We start from the raw sequence: 14,832 nt of genomic DNA, 5'->3' as shown, positions 1-14,832 counted from the left end.
GCGAACGATGTTCATTAAATGTATTCGAATTAAGCTGAATTTCTCCGAGACCCTCTTCCCTTAACACCGCGTAATGAAGATCCCATTTAAACGATACCGCGTCGCTGAACACGCGACTGAAATAATTTGCCAGATAACACGAAGTTTGGTATCGTTCTGACACATCTTAATTAAGAAATGTAACCGCGTCTCAAGAAATTTCGTTCTCAAACGTCTCCTTTTAAGAGACAGGCTCGAATAGACCCCCTTCCAAGATAAACGTTCCAACTTCATCAGGAAGCTCAAGACTGTCAGACTACAACGAGATCGCATTAATTCCAAGGAGCTGCGATTGTTCTCCCTCGAGATGGGAACGGTCCGATACAAACCTATTTGCGATATTCCAAACGATTTAATGAAACAGCGATCCAATTTAATTGCGTGCCACCCCCTCTCGTCACGTGAAACACAATACAAATGACAAGTCGCAAATCAAACTTTCGTTACGGCTGAGGCGAGACGGGTGCGCGCGATGGTTGTTTATTGGGGCGATTTGGGGACGGACTTCCGTATTCTCGCTACGAGTTGAGTGAAAACGGAGTTGCGAGAATGCACTGGTTAACTTCCCTTTTACGGGAAATTCGCGGGGCTACATTGCGGTCGAATCGAGTTAGAGAAGTAACCCGGAATATCTTTGTGGCTCAAACAGGCCGTTGTATGCCAAAGCAGAATTTCATTATCATATGTTTAAGTCGCTCTTTGAAAATCTGAATGCATAACAAATTGGAAACCTGAATTGCATCTTAAAACGCACCGAGCGAAAGTAATATTAAGCGCGCGATACTACGGGCGAGATTCTTTTTTTTTGGGGAGGGGGGATTCAACTTTTAGTACTCGTCAGTTTTCTTGCATTTGCGTGACAAAGCCTGCACAAACGGTTTCTCTCGATTATATGTAAATTGCGTCGCATTTGATTCCCGTATACGACGAAACAAATCGCGTTACCGCGCGCGTATTCCGTGATTACCGTGGAAGTGCTGGAGAACTCGCTCTCCTCAATTGAATAAATTCCAGAAACAAGAAGCTAACGCACACGCTGCGGTAGGACTTATATAAAGAAAGTTACGCGGGGAGGAGAGGGATGAAGATACTAAATATAAATTAGTAACGCTAAGCAAATTCCTCGGTTAAACTGTATCGAAAAATAATTATGCTTTCTTGCTCGCACTCGAGGTCAGCGAGAGAGTACCCCTTTCGTTGTACAATATTCTCGTTTCAATTTGAATTGGTAGAAGCGGACAATAGGCACGCGTATAATTTGCTATAAATCGAAACCATCGAGCGATATTTGGCGTCCCTTTTTTTTCCAACAACCGACAGACAGAAAATCACGATCACCGTTTCTCTCTCTCTCTCTCTCTCTCTCTCTCTCTCTCTCTCTCTCTCTCTCTCTCGCTGTCTCTTGCATCTCTTACGCGATGCGAGTGCAGCGATGCGGTGGCGCGATGTGACGCGGAACGGCAGGAGGCGGGCGCGGGCTGACGCAGCGAGTGTTCTAGGGGTCAATCAACACAGTCAATATTGACAATAATAAAGCGAACGGACAAAAGCACGCGCCGGCAATCTAGAATGATACGCGACATCTGCATCAAGGATTCTCGAATGTACAGAACGTCGCAAAAATATTCGGGGAAAAATGTTTCCGCGTTGCATTCGTCTAAAATCTTTCTCTTTCTGTAAAATAAATAAATTAATCGAGATCTTTTCTGATCGCGTACGTCTTAATTTAATACTCATTCTCCAACATAATTAAATGAACATATTCCGTGCCGCTTGGACATTCCGTTCAGATCGCGAGATGTTTTGGCTATAAAAAGAATCATGAGAGATTTTATTGTTGACAGTTTTCCGCGATGCCGATTGGTTCTCTCGCTGCGCTTACTATGTGTTGCAAGAGTAACTATCATTGTGATTGAATTTTGGCAGCTGTCAAATTTGTATAGACGATTATGTATACAATTATCGCTGCAATTTATTTGCACAAGCGCGCGCGTCTGTGGTATCTAGTCCTATCTTAAAAAAGGCATATAATGAAATCTCTTTTCCGCGATGCTGATTGGTTCTCTCGCTGCGCTTACTTCGTGTTGCGAGAGTAACTTGTCAATGCGATTAAATCTTGACAACTGTCAAATTTGTATAGATAGTTATCTATACAATTATCGTTATAGTTTATTTTCAAAAAGTAAAAAATAAAAAGTCAAGTAGCACGCGCGGAGCGCGCGTCTTTAGTGTCTAATAGTATTATGTTATAGTTTTCTTAGTAGTAGTAATAGGAGTGCATGGACTGTATCAGTTTTTGTAAGTCACCTAAATTTAAAATATTCTTCTATAACTCTCGTCAAATATTATAAACTTACAAATTCACACACACGCGAGATGTGAGATCGAACTCGCGACTTGCCACTTATGAGACTGTTACTCTCCCTTTATTGATTTATTACTAAAATTTTTATATTTGTTTAAAGTAATTTTATTAATATTTTTATTATAATAATAAAAATATTTTTGTTTTGTATAAACATTGCATTTTATATATTAGACTTTCTTTTTTGTAATATTTTAATTATTATGCAATACATTTTATTATACTACTAGTACATAACAATGCGCGCGCTACGCGCGCGCCATTTATCATTTTAAATAATAATACAAAGTTTTTATAAAATTAATACATAAACATTTTTTAAAAATTAAAGAAATTAAAACATCTATGATTTAAATTTTACATATCAAAGAAAGATTACGCCAAAAATATATAAAGGTATTTCTTATTAATTTAAAATAATTTATACAATACGTTACATAATATTTATTAAAATTAAAATTAATGCATTTTTTATTTTGATATAAAATTCTTTAAACGAAGCAAATAAAATGTAAATAATGGCGTATTTATTTGAAAATAAAATGTATAACGTGCATGAGTAAAAAAGTTTAAATATTAGTAATTACAGTTTTTGTATTAGTTATTACAGTTTTTTCATTTTATTACATATATATTTCTTTATATACATAATTTTTAACATATCTATTATCTCGTTGCTTACCTAAATAAACTCTTAATGCTCGCCAAGAACGAACTCGCGAAAAGGCAACATACAGTTGTCCATGATTAAAAACATCTTTACGAAGATCTATTCCTATTCTATCAAATGTTTGTCCTTGTGATTTATTAATCGTCATAGCGAAAGCTATCTTGATCGGAAATTGTCTTCTTTTAAAAATAAAAGGATATATATTTTCACAATACAGTGTTATACGATTTATAAAAACAATATCTCCTCTTTTGTCACCTGTTAAAATTGTGCATTTTAATAAATGATCAGCAAGTTCTGTAACCATTAATCTTGTACCATTACAAAGTCCTTCATTTATACTAAGATTCCGTATTAACATAATAATACAATTTGGTCTTAAACGTAATTCATGAGGAGGTAAACATGATGGATTTAAACTATTTAAATACTCTGGTAATAAAGATTCGTTAATATCATCATTATTTCCACAGTTTACAGCACTATCTATACTTGTATAAATTCGTTCTTTTGTTACATCTAACAATTCTACAACTTGTTTATTAATTTCATCTACATCAATATTCTTTGCTGAAAGTATTGCACATTTAGCTACTTTATTAAAATCTTTATTTCGTATTAATTCACCATATATATCTGTGACAATATCTGTATCAGTTGATGCTATACAACATTCAGGAATTTGTATATTATCATTAGAATCATTTAACTTTCCATCACCCACGTCTAATAAAAATTTTGCAAATTCAATTTCTTCTGGAAAAATTCGCATGTTTTGCGTTAAAGAAAAATTTTTAAAATATTTCCAAGTTAAACTAAACTTAATTGAAAGATTTATAATTTCACTTCGAGTTCCATGTACTTTAATTGGAAGAAGTTGTCTAAAATCACCGCCTAATAAAATTATTTTTCCACCAAACGGTAAATTATTATTCATAATATCACGTAATATTCTGTCCATAATATCTAGAGCATATCGTGGTGCCATTGGTGCTTCATCCCATATAAAGATATCTGTTTTTTTTAAATATTGAGCTTCTTTAGATTGAATTTTAATGGTAGATGAAGAATCAGCAAATAATGGAACAGGTAATCCTAAAGTTTTATGAACTGTCTTTCCAAAAGGAAGTAACGTTGCTGCAATGCCTGTGAAAGCCATTGTACATACGCGTTTATTTCGTATTTTAGCTAAGTAATAAATAGTTGTATATATAAATGTTTTACCTGATCCACCTGGACCGTCAATATAAAAACAATGATTATTATAACTATTATTATCTAGTATATTTAATACTAAATCTACTATTTCTTTTTGTTTTTCATTTAATTGTTCATATTGTTTAGTGCTAATTTCTACAGCTTGTTCAAATGATACATAATCTTGTTCCTCATTATTTACTATTATTTGTTCCATTTGTGGAAAATCGATGAAACTTTTACCTTCTGCTAAGAGCATAGCACCGATTTGTTCATAAGCTTTTTTTTGTCCTTGTAATGTCCCAAAATGTCGTGCATAATCTTCCGACATTGCTACTTTAAAACTTTCCCAGAGTTTTTCAGGATGTAATGGCTGACAATGTAATAAAATGCGTACAAATAATTTACGAAGTTGCCGTGGCATCATCCATACGATAGCTTCATTCATAGCTCGATTCCATTCTTCATCATCTTCAATCAAGCCTAATGCTAAACATGTTTCTGAAAATGATTGATAAATTTCACCATTTACAGTTTTTAAATCATTAAAACTGGTGGCTCCTTTAACTGTTAGTAATAATAATCTTAAATGAAATAATTCTGTTTGTGTTGGACTAACAGAATACATTCGTCCAATACAATTATAATAATTATTGCGTTTAACCCAGTGCGATACGTTTCTGCCGTTAATTTTTTCTTTTTTAAAAGTATAATAGTGTGGAATTTCTATATATAAATATTTTCTTGCTTCAACATCGCGTAAATTTAATGCAAAATAATCAATTAACATAGTAACTTGATTTAAAGCAGAAGTTAATGCATTTTCAATAGAATTATTTTCAATTATTATATTTTGTTCATTAGGTAGATGAACTGGTAAACGTACTATAGTGTGGCTTTTATCTTGTAATTTTTTACCAAGTATACGCCAGCTAGCTTCCACAGGCCCAACGTAACGAGTTTCAATATAATCATGTATTTCATCATGATTTATAATTATATTTTCTGTCACTGGTTCAACTGTTATAGCTGCAGCGTCGTGACCTTTATAAATATATTTATACAGATATTTTACTGACTTAATACTTGAAACTACTTCGACGTTGATATGACAATTAAATATAACTGACAGTATTGGACAATATGGAACAACGAATCGATTGTCAACTATATATCCATTTGGTCGTTCAAAAGTTTTATTATTATTTCGTCGGCGATAATATGGATAAGCATCTTTATCCATCCTTGTTTCGTCTAGAAAAGTTTTCGGATAATGTTTCGAACATCGACCATCTACTAAACACCAATCACCGCAAGGTCCATGTATCATATGTCTCATAACTATGTCATGTAAATTACGATTTTCACATGGATCTGGAATTTCCGCAGAAATATATTTATCCACAATTTCTGGAGTTGTTATTTTAAAATTATATTTCAAAGTAACCAACATATGGATATGTGGTAGGCCACGTTTTTGGAATTCAATAACATATACGTATGCTGCTGTTTCACCAAAAAAGTTTTGTTTAGTGATCAAATCTATCAGATAATCTTTTTTAATATTAAAAACACGAGCACAAATATCAGGTCTATCGGAAACTTGTTGACCAGATAAAAGATTTTCTTCAATTTCACGCCATTTCGGATTACAGGTCATTGTAATAAAAAGATCCGGTTTGCCAAATTTAGCAACAATTGCCATTGCATCTTGATAATTTTGTAACATGTTACGCGGAGATCCGATAAATGTAGAAGGAAGTATAACCATTTTTCCAATACGACCGTTTAAATTATTCGCCATATTTTGCATATAATCTATTAAACCCTGATATGTTTCAGATCGTAATTCTTTTTGATGAGTTTTACAAAAATCCATCCTATCTTTTTCAATTTTTACATAATTATCTACCAGCCATTGTTGAAATAAACGTCGTCCTAATAAGAAAGCATTAAAGTCATTACGAATAGACATACGATATTTAATATATTGTCCTCTAGTTATTCGCCTATTACTATTTAATTTCATTAAATTACGATGCCATCCTTGAGTCCCATATGGATAAAATAATGGATATATCCATGGTTCAACATTTGGATCCATAGAACTAACTCTTTGCAAAGTTTTATTACTCTTATTACGTATTATAACATATGCTTCTGGAATTTCTCCATCAGCAGTTGTAGAAAAAACAGCAGCAACTTCATTCGTTCTTTGAATATTATATCGACGTCGATCTATTCCTGGCCTTAAAGTAAATACCAATTGTAATTCTGATAATGATTCATTATTAGATGCTGATTGCTGTTGATTTTCCAATTCTTCACCCATCATTTGATATGATTTAGCAAATATATTACATTCTCGCATTATGTACTCAAGATTATGTATAATTTCTAAGTCTAGATTCGAATTTTCATTAAAACGATGATTTATTGCTTCATTTGAATCTATAATAAAAAGTTGACCATAGGCTGGAATTTCATTTGGTGCAGCAAACAGTGCAGTATTAATCTGATAATATATTTGTCCTTGTATTTTAAAACAATATGGACCAGGTCGTTGATTTTGAAAATTAATCAAATTAGCATTAAATGATGCAAATGAAAATGAAGAATTATAACTACGAATATGTTGAAAAAAATTATTAGATTTTGCATGATTTCCTTCAAATAAAGTACGCAAAAAATGAGGGAATTCAGGTAGAGACTCTAGTTTTATCGCTCCATGATTACAGCAATCGTGAAACGAATTTCCTTTATTAGGAACTTTTTCAGCTGCAAAATGTTTTGCATTACAATGAATACAATTTATATTCATAGGACCAATATAATATTCAATTACATTATTAATTGACACTATATTATTATCATTTAAAGGATATTGTTTCCTTTTCCGTAATCGATAATGTGATAAAGATTCTTTTGAACGTTGTTGAAATTGTGATATATTTTCTGAATTTTGTTCCATTACTTCTTCATTCAATTGTATTACATGATTATCTAATTGATAACGAAATTGTTGTTCTGCATATGTTTCATGTATTGTATTATGATTAGCAGATGATGTACTGGGGATACAAATAATATCTGATATTTGACTAACTATTAAATTATTTTTATTAATTGTTGCTTTTTTATTTTGTCGACGATTATATTGATTTTGTGCTTTTCTTTCGCGGCGTTGTTGTTGAAATTTTTCTTGATCTTCTGTATTACGATTAATTTTATGTCTTGGCATTTTTAATTTTAAATAAATATTTCAAAATATATAAAATACTTTTAAAAATAATTAAACAATAATTATTTTAATTTTAACAAAATTTTCAAGTTTTTAAAAATTAATCTTTGAAGTAATGTATTTATTTGAAATGTAATTAATGTATTTATTTAAAATATTGTATATATTATATATATTTTTAAATTGTATATCAATTTTAAATTGTTAAGTGTTTTAGTAATTACAAATTAAAATGTAACATTAATTAGTGATACTAATATTCAATTTTATTATTATTATCAATTATCGAGTGTTATTATACACATTCATATATAAATATATGTTATCATCTTTAACATATCATCATTATTATAATTATTATATATTTTCATTATCATCATTATTATTATCATCATCATCATTGTCATCATCATTATTATCATTATCATCATCATTGTCATCATCATTATTATCATCATCAGTTTCATCATTATCTTTTTTATTGTCATCATAATTATCATTATTATCGTCATTATTATCATTATTATTGTAATTAAATATCTATTATTATATTGTTCGTGAGAGAAAAAGAAAAATTGTTAAAATTGTTAATTGTTAATTGTTAATTGTTAAAATTGTTTTTTAAATATTAAAATAATACAAACAAACAATCAATAATAATTTTCTTTTTTTAGTTGTTTTTCTTTCTCTCTTTCGCGTCTTTCTTAATTTTATTTTTTTCTTCCCCCTCCCTTTCTTCTTTCCCTTTTTGTTGCTCTCCCCTTTCCCCCCTTTCTTCTTTCTCTTTTTGTTGTCTTCCCTTTTTCCCTTTCTTCTTATTTATCCTTTTCTATACTTTTGTTTTCTTGTTTTTTTTTGTTTTTTTCCGTTTTTTTTAATAATAAAAGGGAAAATTACTTTTTTTCTTAATTTTTTACTCTTTTTCTTATTTTAGTGTTTATTCTTCTTTTTTCTCGCAGTAGAAATTAAAATCTAAAAAAGTGCACATAACGCATAATATACACAGAAAAAAAATAATACCAATAACATATTGCGGGCTGCCAACTACATAAAATACTCAATATAATAATATTTGCTGTTAATGCAAGTACAATGTTGATACTGCAATAGCATATATTATTATTGTACTATCTGTAGTTGGCAGCCCATAATTACATATCTTATTGGATATATCACTTTTTTTCAGTGTATAGATTAAATTTACAGAAATAAAAATAATTAAAGTAGAGAAGGGATTTATAAACCATTATTTTTTATTTTATTTAAATAACTTAGTAAATATTAATATAATACAATTTTTGTTGATATAAACTTATTACCTAGTCAGTTTTGTCAATCATGTTATAAATAGAAGTTTTTCAGATATACATAATAAACAAAATTAATTTTTTGAAAAGGGAAAAACATTACGTTTAAAATGTTGTACGAGATATTGTATATAAATTCTATAACCCCTTGTATAGTTTATAATCACCTTCTCTCCCCTACAAATCTAATTACAATAAACATCAAAATTAAATTTAACAAATAAATTAAAATAAATATTATATTAACCTTTTATGTATATACATGCATTGTTATTATTTCAATATTAATTTAATTATGTGTACTATGTATTTTTATTTTAACTTAATTTAGAGGGAACAAAAGAATTAGACCTAACTGTATAAAATATTTTTCAAATATTCATATTATTTATATAATAAATAAATATAATAAATTCTATATATAATAAATTAATTTACAGTTTTTCGAGGAAGGTGAGAAAGGAAAATTTTAAGATGTTCTTGAGCATCGAAATTTAGCTTAGTAACTGTGTCTTAAATCTGATAAATCCTGTCGGCGCGCAGTTTAAAATAAAGCTAAGAAAATTAAATTTAATAAAAGAATTATATCCATCACTAAGATCCGATACAGACCGTTAGGCGATTTACAACTTATTGATATGTTTAACATATTATGGTAGGTTAGAATTAAAGTACTAATATGGTTATATTATTTATTTATTTAACTCAATGAAAATAAGCTGGTTTAATCACAAATTGTAAATGTTTAACGTTTATTTTGAGATAAATACAGCAAACAATAGATTAAATGTTTTTTTAATCATGAATTTATGAAGTAATAAATTACGCTTTTGTTAAAAAAATTTTTACATAAAAATAACATATACATATAAGTATATATAATATGTTTATAGATATCTATATAGTTTTTGTATAATCTTTATTCATATATACATGAAAAATAAATAAAACAATTTTTTAAATGACTTAAAAAAAATTATTTTTATGTTTAAAAAAATTATTTTTATGTTGTTTTGTTGTTGTTGTTATTTAAAGTTGTTTATATGTAATTATACATAATCACGATTATTACACTATATTTAAATATATAGTTATATATAAATAATTTTATTATTACATGTGCGTTGTAAGCAATCTCTTTTATGTCACATTTTTGTTGGTACAATCGCTGATTTCAGCACTTTAATCTTATTACATTCAAACGAATTGATCCAATTGATAAATCTCTTCAATTATGTTAAAATCGGTAGAAAGAATTATACTATGCTTTTTTCTGAAAAAAAACAATAATTGAATAATTATTAAATAATTAGAAAATAATTAAATAATTAATTAAAAATTTACATAAGTTAATTATTGTAAATTATTTTTATTATAGTTATAGATATTGGTTTTTATTAATTGTGTGTGTGTATAAATATAAATTATATTAAATTGTGTTTAAATAATTTAATAAACTTTGATATATATTTTTTGTGTTATATAAAGAAAATTAGAGACAAAAAAAGATTTTAAAAAATAGAAAGGGAGAGACAGAGAAAAAGAAAGAGAGAGAGATTATACATATACAATACAATTATACATATAAATTTCAATATATATAATATATATAATATGTATTATATATGAAATATGTTTATACATAGATATCTATATATTTTTACATAATCTTTATTTGTATATACATAAAAAATAATTAAAACAATTTTTTAAATGATTTTAAAAAATTATTTTCATGTTTTTCTTTTTTATAAAAAAATTTTAGAGAAAAATAACAAAAAGTTGTTTATATGTAATTATACATAATCACGATTATTACACTGTATTTAAATATATAGTTATATATAAATACTTTTATTATTACATGTGCGTTGTAAGCGATCTCTTTTATGTCACATTTTTGTTGGTCGGCTGATTTCACACAATCGCTGATTTCAGCACTTTAACCTTATTACATTCAAACAAACTGATCCAATTGATAAATTTCTTCAATTATGTTAAAATCGATAGAGAGAATTATATTATTCTTATTTCTGGAAAAACAATAATAATAATTAATTAAAAGTTTAAATAAATAAATTATTGTAAATTATTTTTATTTTATTATAGAGATTAGTTTTTATTAATTGTATAAATATAAATTATATTTATTATTTAAATAATTTAGTAATTTTTAATATATACTTTTTGTGTAAAGAGAGAGGGAGGGAGGGAGAGAGAGAGAGAGAGAGAGAGAGAGAGAGAGAGAGAGAGAGAGAGAGAGAGAGAGAGAGAGATTATACATATATACAATTATACATATAAATTTTAAATTAAAAATATTACCTTTTCGACAAAAAATGATTAAATTTTATTTCTATCCTTTTTCTCTCTCTCAATCACGCATTTTCTTGTTCTCAATCTTGCGTAATCTTTTATCTATATAATATTAATACTTTTTTTAGTCTATTTCTAATAACTCATATCAGTGTTTATTTCTATCTCTTAAATTATTAAAAAGAATCGATTAAAAAATTGATTTAACAAATCGATTAAATATTTAAAATTCCAATATTCATTTTGTTCCAATATTCATTTTCAATGGTAGTTAATAACAAACTTTCGTTTGTTATTTCAAATGTGTTTGATAATACATTACGGAGTTTAAAAAAGTTTAAGAAAGTACATATAAAATCTGAAAGCAATACAAAAAGGTAATAATAAGAATATAAAGTAAATAAAAATAAAAAAGCAAAAGAAAAAAGGATAAAAAGGGGAACAAAATTCTATATAATTTTCTAATAAAAGTAATTTCTTTTTACAATTTTAATCTTTTATGCTTACTTAATTTTATCCTGCTTTAGACCATTTTAAACATCTTTATTTCAATAATATTCTTCTATACTATACTCACTATACACTTTTTTTTGCTTTCTTTTTTAACTTCTTTTTGCTTTCACGCTATTATGCTTTTTCACACTCGCACTTTTTGTTCTTGCTCTCCTTCGCTTACTTTTGCACATGCACATGCGCGCGCGTTCACACACACACACACACACACACACACACACACGCACGCACGCACGCACGCACGCACGCACGCACGCACGCACGCACGCACGCACGCACGCACGCACGCGCACGCACGCACTCTCTCTCTCTCTCTCTCTCTCTCTCTCTCTCTCTCTCTCTCTCTCTCTCTCTCTCTCTCTCTCTCTCTCTCTCTCTCTCTCTTCCCCCCCCTCTCTCTTTCTCGTGTACTCTTTATCTTATTTTCTTTCGTTTTCGTCATTTCTCTCTTTTTTTTATCTTTTTTCTCATTCTTTTTCTCATTTTCTTGTATTCTCTCTTCTTTAGTTTTCTCGCGCTTAAAATTATTAATTTAATTGTTAATATAATTATAATTATATTTTGCACAGAATTTTAATTAAAAATGTCAAATTTTGAAACGGAACTGGCAAATCTTGAAAGAGAATTAGAAAAAATTGACCCTACCGAATTATTAACAAAAAATGAAGAATTGGATGCAATTCAGATTTTTGATTCGACAGTGTAAGTTTTTAAATATAATTATTTTATTCTGTTAATAAGATTTTATTATATATAAATAAATAACATTTTCAACAATCGTACTTCATTACTCGGATATTAATACACGCTTAGAGATGAAAAACATCAAGCCAATCTCTGCTGATAACTGTATTTAAAATACATATATTGATGCACAATTTTAAACTTTTTTTATAGTGAAATAATCGGTTATATTGATGGGATCGAATCTCCTAGAATAGTCGGGAACAACCAACAATATAAAGTTTTAAAATTTTTCTTAAATAATGGCAGTGGGAGACGAATACAAATTGTTTCGTGGAATGATGACATTGACAGAATAATTCCATATATCATCCCAAACCATGTAAATATTAAAAAAAATAATGTATAACAATTTTTTCACTTTACTTGGAATTACTTGAAAAATCCTACAAAAATACCTATATCTTATTCTATACTTTCTCTATTTCTTTGTCTTTACTTTTATATTTTTACTTAATAACTTTAAGTATAATGTAATTTTAAAATAACATTAATAATATTAATAACATTTAATTTAACGATTTTAATGGAGATTGTTCACCTGGATGGCGTACAAGCCAGAATACCTAAAATAGCATCTTTTAATAATGGTAACGTTTCCTACGAATTGCTAATTCGCAAAAATACTGTAATATCTAATTTGGGGAAATATGAACCCACTCCAAATTCTCAGGATAAACCAATACCAGTGAAATTAAATGAAATATTAAATACAACTCAACGCATTAGTATGCTTTAATATATATAATATTTTAACATATATATATATATATATGTATATATATATGTGTGTGTGTGTGTGTGTGTTTTTCAAATAAAAATATAATTTATGCAATTCGGAATTTATACATAAAATATATATGCAAATTTATATTTACACATGCATATTTTACAGTTTTGCAAGCTTACATTAAAACAAATTTTTCGGAATCACATGATAATAAACAAAATAAAATAATTGCATATGGTTCACTAACAGATGGAACATATAAAATAGAAGTCCATATTATAAATTTTGACAAACATGAATATAATAAATTTGGAATTCAAAAAGGAGATAAGATAGAGATAATTGGAACTGTTCAAACGACAAGTATTTATGTTTAGTATTAGTATTTTGTGATGAATAATATATTTAACTATAGCTTTAATAATAATATTTTAAATATTTATTAAATTATTTTATTATTATAATAATATCTGTTGTTTTAAAATTAAATTGTTTTAACAAAATTGTATATTTTATATTTGTATTTTACATTTATATTTTATTTCGTGTTACTATTTATCCATAATAACTCCCTATTAATATAACTTAATTATTATTTATCCATATTTTTATAGGTGATCCAGTATATTTACTGGTAAATGATACAAATGATATTCGAAAATTAACGGGTCGCATGAACTTATCAAAATTATTAAAAGGCGTTCAAATTCCTCAAAAAAGAAAAATGTCGGAAACTTTACCTGAAGTAATTTATTTAATTAATATAATGATATTATGTATAACTTAATTTATTATAACATATTTTACAGATAGAGAAGAAACGAAACTCAATATAAAATATAAAATTTACACAATGTGACAATTTAAAAAGTTTTAAAGTTAATATTATTGTATTATTATAATACATAATATTATTATTTATAAGTTATTAAATTCAATTAAAATAATATTATAAGTTAAAATACATGCAAGAAATTTAATAATTTTTATTGATCAAAAGTTCATCAAGTACAAATAACTTAAGTTCGTATTTAAAAAAGAATTTAATAAAAAATAAAAACATTTTACGGATTATACGGATTTTATTATTTTTTTAACAGATTTTCTCACTTTTTCCACCATAATCATTATTAATTTTAATTATACTATGTATTGTAAAACGGAGACATAACATACTTACATAAAAAATAGTATTTAATAATACACATTTATTTACCACATACACACACACACACACACACACACACACACACACACACACACACACATACAAACACGCGCGCGCGTTAAAAAAGAAAGAGAATGTAGAAAATTTAAAAATTGAAATAAAATATTTTATAAATATGAGTATTAATAATATTATACATTTATGCTAACGGATACTGAAGTTTGGAGGAGCAATAAAGATAACTCTGGGAATATCTTTGTTTCGAAAGATATGTTAAATGCATTGCTTTGTCTTCTGGCTGCTGGATCAATAATTGCATCATCAAAAATTCTTATAAATCATTTAAAAGAGAAAGAGAATGTAGAAAATTTAAAAATTAAAATAAAATTATTTTATAAATATGAGTATTAATATTATACATTTATGCTAACGGATACCGAAGTTTGGAGGAGCAATAAGGAAAACTCAGGGAATATCTTGGTTTCGAATGATATATTGAATGCATTGCTTTGTCTTCTGGCTGCTGAATCAATAATTGCATC

General features: G+C 27.6%; 1 protein-coding gene across 4 annotated transcripts in view; it reads right to left on the bottom strand.

Annotated features, from left to right (window-relative positions):
* Positions 1-14,832, bottom strand: part of LOC105840137 (serine/threonine-protein kinase 26) — a 140,195-nt gene that overhangs the window by 23,057 nt on the left and 102,306 nt on the right. The gene's annotated exons all lie outside the window — the stretch shown is intronic.

The sequence above is a fragment of the Monomorium pharaonis genome, chromosome 2, assembly GCF_013373865.1.
Source record: "Monomorium pharaonis isolate MP-MQ-018 chromosome 2, ASM1337386v2, whole genome shotgun sequence".
Taxonomy (NCBI): domain Eukaryota; kingdom Metazoa; phylum Arthropoda; class Insecta; order Hymenoptera; family Formicidae; genus Monomorium; species Monomorium pharaonis.
Note: the sequence above shows the minus strand (reverse complement) of the source record. Positions and strands in the feature narration are given on the sequence as shown.